Source organism: Cynoglossus semilaevis, chromosome 12 (assembly GCF_000523025.1).
Source record: "Cynoglossus semilaevis isolate Cse_v1.0 chromosome 12, Cse_v1.0, whole genome shotgun sequence".
Taxonomy (NCBI): Eukaryota; Metazoa; Chordata; class Actinopteri; order Pleuronectiformes; family Cynoglossidae; genus Cynoglossus; species Cynoglossus semilaevis.
The window spans coordinates 13,851,751-13,860,873 of NC_024318.1; positions in this window are offsets into that span (position 1 = coordinate 13,851,751).

The window sequence follows — 9,123 nt, forward strand, 5'->3', positions numbered from 1 at the left end:
GAGAGAATCTGGCACAACAGGAAACAGACTGTGGAACAATGTGTTGGAGAAAAAAAAAGAGTGAAAGAGAGAGAGAGAAAAAGAGAGAAAGAGCGGACTAATCTTCACACACAGATCAAAACTTCCCCCCTCAACGCAGTGGAATACTGGCTTGTATTAGCCCCAGTGAATCATTTGAAATGTTTACACCATCATTACATCACGTGCCAGCGTCTCTCACTCTCACCTCCAGGTGGTCCTGCTTCTCCTGCAGAGCCTCCAGGCCGCAGCGCTCCGGCTCACACTGGATGGCCAAGTCTGTCTCCTTCTCCAGGATGTCCAGACCCAGGTCCTTGCTGTAGCACAGGCACTCTTCCACACGTACTGCAAGACTGGCATGCTGGCAAGACACAGAGTCATGAGCGTTTGTGGGTGTCATTAAAGTCGCCTTTCATTCTTTGTTTCTTCGATGACGGCCACAACGCCTTCTGGACATGTGCGTAGGGTCTGTTCTGACACGTGTGCTGCTTTTAAGAGTTTTGCTTTAGAATCAGAGATAAATCAAATTAACATAAAAATAATAATGTGAAAAGGGAGTGGTGGCCCGTCTGGGGTCTATGGCTGTAAAAATACAAAGCCACAGAAAAAAGGGAACCAGATGTTGCTTAATTTGTTTGTGCAGCTGTTTTGTAACAAAGTGAGGTTATTTTAAAACAATTCCTCATCATTGAGAAAAAACACAATCATGTAACTTAGGGTACATAAAACCAATCGTTTGAACAAGTGGAGCCTCCATATTGGTGCACATGTTCTCTTGGCGTATTGGGTTCTCATCTCCTCACCTTGCGCAGCAGCTCTTGTATTCCCTGATCATGGCTCGGTGATCGACCTCTTTCTCCAACTCTGTCATTGAGAATCTCTTTGCATTCCTCCACAGTGTCTCCAATGCTATGAATCAAGGCCTCACCTACAACGACGCTGCTGCTCTGACGCTCCTTCATGGACAGAGCTGAAGAAACCTCACTGTGGAGTGGCTGTTCAGAAAGACAGACAAATTATATATCATATTGAAAAATCTATTTAAATTTTTGTTTTTGCAATGATGAACTTCAAATATTTAACATTCACTTATTTCAGATCCAGCCTATTTTTGGTAAATTAGGACTTTATTTGGTCAATTTGGCCCAGAGTGAAGCCACATGAAAGGTTTTGTCCTGTTTACCAGATCTGGACTAAGAGTTGGCCACAGTGCTGCCACGTTCTCCTGCATTTGCTAACAGATATTTAGACCACATTTGCTATATTATTTTATTTTATTATTATGTGGGCTACTATAAGCTCACTGTCTGGGCCAGGTAAAACCATTAGCGCTATTTAATTACCAAAAATCACATGCAGCCAATTCCAGCTGATGTTAGGTCAAACTTGGGTTATAGCTAATATATATTTTTAACTGTGGGATTAATTTAGTCATAATAACCAAAAAAACACAGACACATTTTGGCCCTGTTAGATGCCTAATTATTACATTATTCACATTTATTATGTAATATAAAATATTTTTATATTTCATACATGTACAAGATAAATTCCTAAATTCCTTGTCTATTGAGATATTTCTCACCTGGCCCAGGTTAAACTGGCTGACACCGTGACTCTCCTCCAGCTCCACACGCTCCAGGAATTCCGTCAGCATTCTGGCATCCTGCAGCTTGGAGCTCGGCTGGGTCATGGCACTTTTTACACTATGGTACCTTAAGAAAACACACAACAGCTGGAATGTTTATATGAGAAGCTACACCTTGTCTGGTATTCACATCCACTTACAAATCCTTGCACCCTTCAATAAAACCACATTACAGAGCCTGCGGAGCAGCACACGGAGTACAGGTCACCGTGAAGGAGCGCTGTTTATGTAATCATACTGTGTATCTTTAGTCACATAAATGGGCTCTGTGTTCCAGGGCATGAGGATACTGTATCTGTGCAGAGTTTATTTTTGAGACGGTGAAGTTAGAAAGGATATTTTCTTTTTCAAGAAAGAGAGCTCCTACCTGCATTAATGGCCCATCCAGGCCACATATTACACTACACTGCGTTGGTAACACTTAGACTGAACCCATTTTATAGCAACGTGTTCCTAACAGAGTCTGGAGTTGTGTTTGACACCACTAACATAGTGATAATCTACAGTTTTGACCCAGAATTTTCGGGTCAACCAAGACAAGAGGCACACTGGCAGGCTGTAGGTGAAGTACCTGTCAGAGCTGTGGTTAATGTTCCATGATTCACAAATAAATAAAGGTGCCACAAATGGGCACGGGGAGAATATTCGGACAGACTGGAGTAGTAAAAGTAGCTCATAAGATCTATGGACATATAAATGTGTGGTTTATAGAGGTTTAACTCCATGTCTGGGAGTTCACTGAATAAGTTCTTCCACGTTGAGTAGCAGACATGCCAAGCCCAAACCTGACCTCTCGGAAACACTGACAAATTATTACATTATTTCCTGACCACAGTGCGCAGCAAAACTCCCACGGTTTGCGGGGACACATCTAAACACTTATCCCAGTACCTTCCATGAAAACTCACTTTTTTTCCACCTCTTCCATGCGTGCTAGCAGCCACTGCGTGTGTGGGTGACTGTGAACGTGGAGTTGGTCCACCTCCTCCCTGAGAGCACTGAGCTCCAGGCTGCGTTCTGCTACCTCCTCCTCCAGCATACAGTTCCCTCTCTGAGCCACGCTCATTGTTTCAGGGTCGCTGGCGAGTACGGATTCCTTCATGGAGAGCTCCACGGATTCCAGCCACGCTTCCAGGCTGCCAAGGCCCTGGAGCACTTTTACAACCTGTACGGTGATTAACAGACAAGCAGGAAGCAATGTAAACATTTGGCTGCTGTGTAATGTGAGGTGTTTAGTGCACGTAGAAACAGCAGTAAATGACGTGCTGACCAATCAGATGTAGACGACTGATAGATGTAAACAGTTCTCACATGGTTTGTATCAGCGTCTTTACTGTTAACACTTACATCGTTAATCTGACTGGCTCTTCAGCCTTTTCAACGTTCTCTGATACAAAAGGCTTAAAGAAATCACTTATTTGTACTACAGTTAGGAAATTTAAAGTGTGAGTCTCTGCAACCCACACAGTCTTCAATGATAACTGCTACACTACAGAACAAATAGTGTGTAAGGTGTGCATTCATTCATCTGATTCATTGGCTCCTAAAGTGTGGTACGTGGAGCTTTAGCCGGGAGGCAATGATGGCAGCAAAGTAAATAATCTTTTTCTTTATTTGTGCCTTTATTTGTGTATTTATTATTTATTTGTTTATTGATTCATTTCACTGTCTCTGTTATAGAAAAAAGCAGTTTTGTTAGAATTTATGATTTTTAACGAGCAAAAACAAAGATGACTGCTCATCACAATCAAAATTAATAGGCCAAAGAAGCTGTCCTATCTTACTGACTCTTAGAAATTACATGGACTTTAAACAGCATGAATAACTTGAGCTAGGCCAGAATGTTTTCTTATATTATTTATTACATATATGTTACATATGTACATATATATTTCAAAAATAGCTTTAGGATTAAGGTTTTATGCTGTAAAATATGTCCTGTCCTACTGCCCCCAGAGGACGGTAAAACTTTAACCGTGCTTGTCCCTAATCAAATTATATGAAAGTAGCCCTTCTGTTAGCGCCTGTTGTTGGAGCTGAAAGTCCATCTGCTTTCACCATGCACGGAGCCTGTTGTCTTTGGGCCAATAAAGTGTTCACAATGAGACCACCCACTCGACATCGCCATTAAACTGCCCAGCAAATTTAAATGTAAAGTAATTGCCTCATTATGACTAATGCTGAGTGACTCTGGAGAAAGTGTTTATGCATCTTACTCTAAAACCAAGCTGTTCGGAGGTCTGCAGAAACAGAGCGTTCCTCTGGTGCCGCCTTCGCAGTTCTTCCCACAAGACTTCCAGCTGGCTGAGAAACTCTTCAATCCTGGCGCTGCCCGGGTGCTGTGCACGGACCAGCCCGCGGCCCTCCTGAGGAAAAAGTGTGAAACTGATGAGAGGATGTGATGACTGAGGACTGGAATTTTTCTGCAAAATATAGAACTAAACTAATGATTAATGCAACAGAGGACAATTCATCAGCTCATTACTGTAAGGCGACTGAACCAAAACCAGGGCGATTCTCATGGTGCCAGAAATTTTCACTGACTACAAACATCTGATGCTCAAGTTCTAAGATTAAGAGAATTTGATGGTTTGCTGACGCTCACCTTTTTGACCACCTCTATCCTGGCTCTGTTGGTGAGGATATCTCTCTCCAGAGTGTGCTGACACCTCCTGGCCGCCTCCAGTCCTTCGAAACTTGCTATTGAACACACCTGTGTGGCCATGGACACGTTGTCTTTTAGCCAGGACAATGTCTGTTGAGGAGAGACAAACGGGGAAAGGGAGGGAGAACTTATCAAATAGGCAGTATTATCAAGGTGTTCTAATTAGTCTGTTGAAATACTTGAAGTAATACAAAACGCTGCAGCGTGAGTTCAGACAGAGGACTGTTATTCACCAGTGCTAGCTCCCAGTAGATTACTGTTTCTGCATACATGACATTCCCAGACTGTTCAAAGATTATGAACAAGGCGGCAGTGCCTGCTGCTTTGACTCAACTCTCCTGTAGAAGAGTTGAGCGCTCCCAGGTTCTCTCTCCCTCACCCATTCACCATATTATTGAATAATAATAACTTGTAATAACAGTATTCATGTTGCAATTACCTAGTGATATTATTGGTACTATTGTATTGTTTTACCACCTCCTATCACTTCCTCACATATTCACATTTTTGAATATTTTCTAAAATATTCATTTTATTTTTTAAGATTTCATTAAATGACATGGCCCAGCAAACAGTAATTAATGGCTTTCCTGTTTTTCAGAGCAAATGTACTGCACAAATAGAAAATTGACTTAATGACTGGAAATGAGGAAATAAGCGGACAAGTCTTGGGGCTAAGACAACTTACTTAGTCCAATTTGGACATGTGACATAACGTCTGTAGCTGTTCTGCAGCAGAGCGTTGTAATGGCAGATGAGAAGAGCTGTGCCGCTGATTAGACAATTCACTCTGAGGTCAAGTGAGGATGAACTGGGTCTGGAGGTCGCAAGTATTTGTGCAAGTAAAAAGGAAGTGTAACCTGGCCTGACATGGCTTCAACAAGTCACCTTGTCAGCGGACGCAGTGAACTTCTGGAGCTGGATGTGCAGCTGTGGGTGGCCGTGTGGGCCAGTGGCAGCTTTAGGCTCTGTTCTGGGCTTTGTGCTGCAAAGAAAACACAGACATGCGACTTCAATTACGACTTACATAAAGACTTTTCATTATGGAGAGCGTGGGCGTAGCCAGACTGAGGTGTCACCTTTCTGCCTTGGACTGACGTCTGATAATGACTTCATTTGCACTGTGTCCCTCTGGCAAAGAGGTGTGGTTCACTGATTGCTGTTCCTGGCTCTGGCTGCTCTGTGTTCTCCTGCTCTCACACTCAGCAGCACTCTGTGGACACAGGAATAAAAGCCTCTGTAGGAAAATGTAGGAGATCAGCAGCATTACATGCGAGCAGTGTTTTCTTTTACTTCACTGTGTAAATGTCGATGGGTGAATAAATATCTCAAGGCTTTTATAGACAGTGAGGTGTTGCTGTGCCTCACAGTTCATATAAATGTAGCTGGAGGTGGCTGGGCAACATGGACAGCTGCCCACTTTATAAAGTCTCTCCTTTAAATGACCCAACCCAAACTGTACTTTCTTACAAAGGTTGGCTTTTCTCATTGAAATAACCCAGACTGGGCTCACGCTACAGGTCGCTATTGCAAAAGTTTAAATAAATCATAACGTCGTCATGAAGGAAAACATTAAGCCTTAGATGTTTGCCAGAATGTGCTATAACACTCTGATGACTAAAACGCACCAAGGTGCCATTGCTGTTGGACATGTAACACCTTTAAACCCCATGTTCCCAACTGTCATAAATAGCAGCAGTACTTTTTTCTGCCTCAGATCCTGATTTTCATGGCCATCCATTACACATCTGTTTAGGACTGGGCTGTTTTTAGAAAGGTCAATGTCAGAACTACAAACCTCGTCTATACATGTGCAGAAATGTCAACAGCCATTAGGCCTCTTTACAGCTGCCCGAGGTTGAGAAAAAAAAAGAAAAAGACTTTGGACGAGGTTTATAAAAAGATGTACAGAATACATGTTTCTGGACTGCTGCAGAATGGCTTACATATACTTACACAAAACAGTGTATTTTACCAGAGTGAGAAATGTTCTGTATGAAATTATGTTTTTCATAAAAGCTGGCATAAGTGGTTACCAATCAAGAAAATGTGTATCTGAAATAAGTACAAATATTATTTAGTGCATTCATTTTACAGGTTCAAATAATGGCGTTATACACCACTCCAAAATACACGGCATCATGTAAGTGACTTTCATTCTTCAACACTCCACATTTCCTGTGGAACACTCAACATCCCACAGTATCATGGAAAAGATGTTTGCTATCAAGTGTGTCATTTTGGATTGTCGTCTGTGTTTAGGCCTCATCCAGTCGTCTACTGTTTCATCATATACAAAACGTCTCTCCGTCTGGATACTGTTGATCCTTATCTGGTTTCTACTGCCCCCCCCCCCCGTGTCTTTCTGTGCTGTGCTATAGAGTGATGTCAGCCAAGAACTATCACTTAGCACTGAAGCCCATCTGCTCTGCAGTCCAGGCATCTGCTTACAATTAGCCTGAGAAGCAGATGACGGCCATGTTTAGCTTCAGAAACAAGGAGTCAAACTGCAGCCTACATGGACACTGCCATGTATAAAACCTACAGAGACAGTAACACTTCACAGTCACCAGGATGGAACTCTAGGTGAATGAACCTGCTGCAGGAATACGGTCTAAATGAGAAAATGCTAGCTTTAACGTGATTGCTAAGATCTCAGTGCACGAATCTCTAATGACTTGTGCAGTTACATCTTGTGTTTATTTGCATAAGACAACCATTACACTAGTGGTTGTTTCTGTTTCTCAGTTTGTTCCATAGCTTTAAGTTCAGTGGTTCCAAAACCTTTTCTGCAGCTCTGCCTTTTGTAGATAGGACTATTTCTGAGCCCCCCACACCCCCAGGTATTGTTATTCATACTTTTTGAGTGGTTACTCGGTCTGTTAAGTATCTGTAGCTTAAAATAGACTAAATTGTAAGAACATTAGCGGTACATAAAAAATGTTGTGGCTGAAAATCCCTTGCTTACAATTCTCAGCCCAGCAAACAGTAGAACTTCAGTAAATCAAGGTAATTCATATGTAGACTAATGCTAATGCCAATGCTAATGTATAGTGATTGATCCTAATGGTGTCCTCCATCAACATATCCTACTCCAGATATAAATAAATAGACCTGGTTATAAACTATAACCCATTTTGTAATGTGTTTCCTCCTTCGAGACCTGCAACCCAAGTCCTGGGTTAAATGTTTTAAATACTCTTAAACTGATGCACACTTTAAGAACAACCTTTATAAGAAGCCTGGCTCTGCCACCCCAATGTGATGTTTGGGTGGTAGCATTCTCACATGGCACTATTTAGAAACATTTGGGTTTCAAGTGTGAACCACCCAAGTGTATTCTGAAACTCTTTGGTTTCCTAACATTCTCGCCACTTGAAAAGTACAAACAGTATTTTCTTGTACATTTGTGGGCAACAGAGTAACAAAAGCAACCGCACGCCACTTAGAAGCTGGTAGCCCTTGAAGATAGGAAATGGGTCTGGAAAATCTGTACACTCTTTAGATAGGCCACTCACCCTCACTCCCACCCATAGCCCCAGCTCCACCCCCACTCACCCTAGACTAACCTAAAGATGGGCTATTAATACGGTTTCAACTCACTGAGCTTTTAGTTTAAATTTGGGGACAGCAGAAAACCTTGTGTTTGCGCTGGCCTATGGTTGAATCCTACTCCAAAATCACAGTTTCACATCACAAATTTTCATGGAAACTTAAAACCTAAAGGGTTTCCTGTGACTTTTACGTGTTGATATTTGTAACACCCAGACCAGGCTTCTTGTCAGGAGATAGTGAAACCCAGTGCAGAACTGGTATTTATTTAATAAAGGGTTTTCTCAACAAATGGGACAAGTGATGATGTTGTTATGTGAGGCTAACTAGCTGGGAGGATGGAAAAACAGCAGTAGCTCCAGTGCCAAAAACCCACTGCTCTGCAGCACATCCAGCAGACTCCTGAAATGTTCTTATTTAGGAAAATCCCTGGTGAAGTTGTAAATCAGACTTTTTCCAAACCAAAAGGACAAAGTGCGTCATTTTCTTCAGCCACACATGTCACAGTGCTGGAAGAGGCTGAGCTCATCTTCTGCCAGTGTTGTTAGCCATGTTCTCTCCCCGTTAGGAGTCACAATGTGGTTTCTCCAGAAATACCAAAACTACTTACCACACAGCCCTTCAGACGATTCTGCTCCTCCTTCACCTCCTTTCCCATCAGTCTTTGGGTCTCTGTTCCCACACAGCTCTGGGGTTCCCGCAGCAGAGTCAGGGGGTCAACATCTTCCCTGGAGAAAGCGGAGCCAGTGGGAGGCATCGCTGTCCTGTCACTCCTGCAGAGTGAGCAGAGCAGAGTGGGAGTTTACTGTGGTGCTGACAGCAGGGTTTCATAGACCCATGATGAAGACCAATTATGGCTCTGAGGTTTTTCTACCAGTGTTTGTGTTATTTGGTTGAAATAGCCCTGGAACACAGCTGATAAGACAGATGAGATGATGTCATGTTTGGATCTAAAGATAGCACTGACATGAGAAGCCCTCAGCCCGAGAAATTTCTGGAAAGCGATGTCAGAAATGTTGATGTTTTAATAAACATAGAAAAACTTTAAAAAAAAGATTTTTGCACAGGTAGCCAGTTAATTTAGAAAATCTTATTGTTTATTCCTGTCTTAATTTAGTGATTTAATACAAAATAAGACTGAAAGGACTGGCCAGGCTGATTGTCCCCAGTGGGAAGATCGTTATGGTTAACAGTTAAAAAATGTAATGGTAGTCTGATTTTTCTCACCATCTCATCCAAG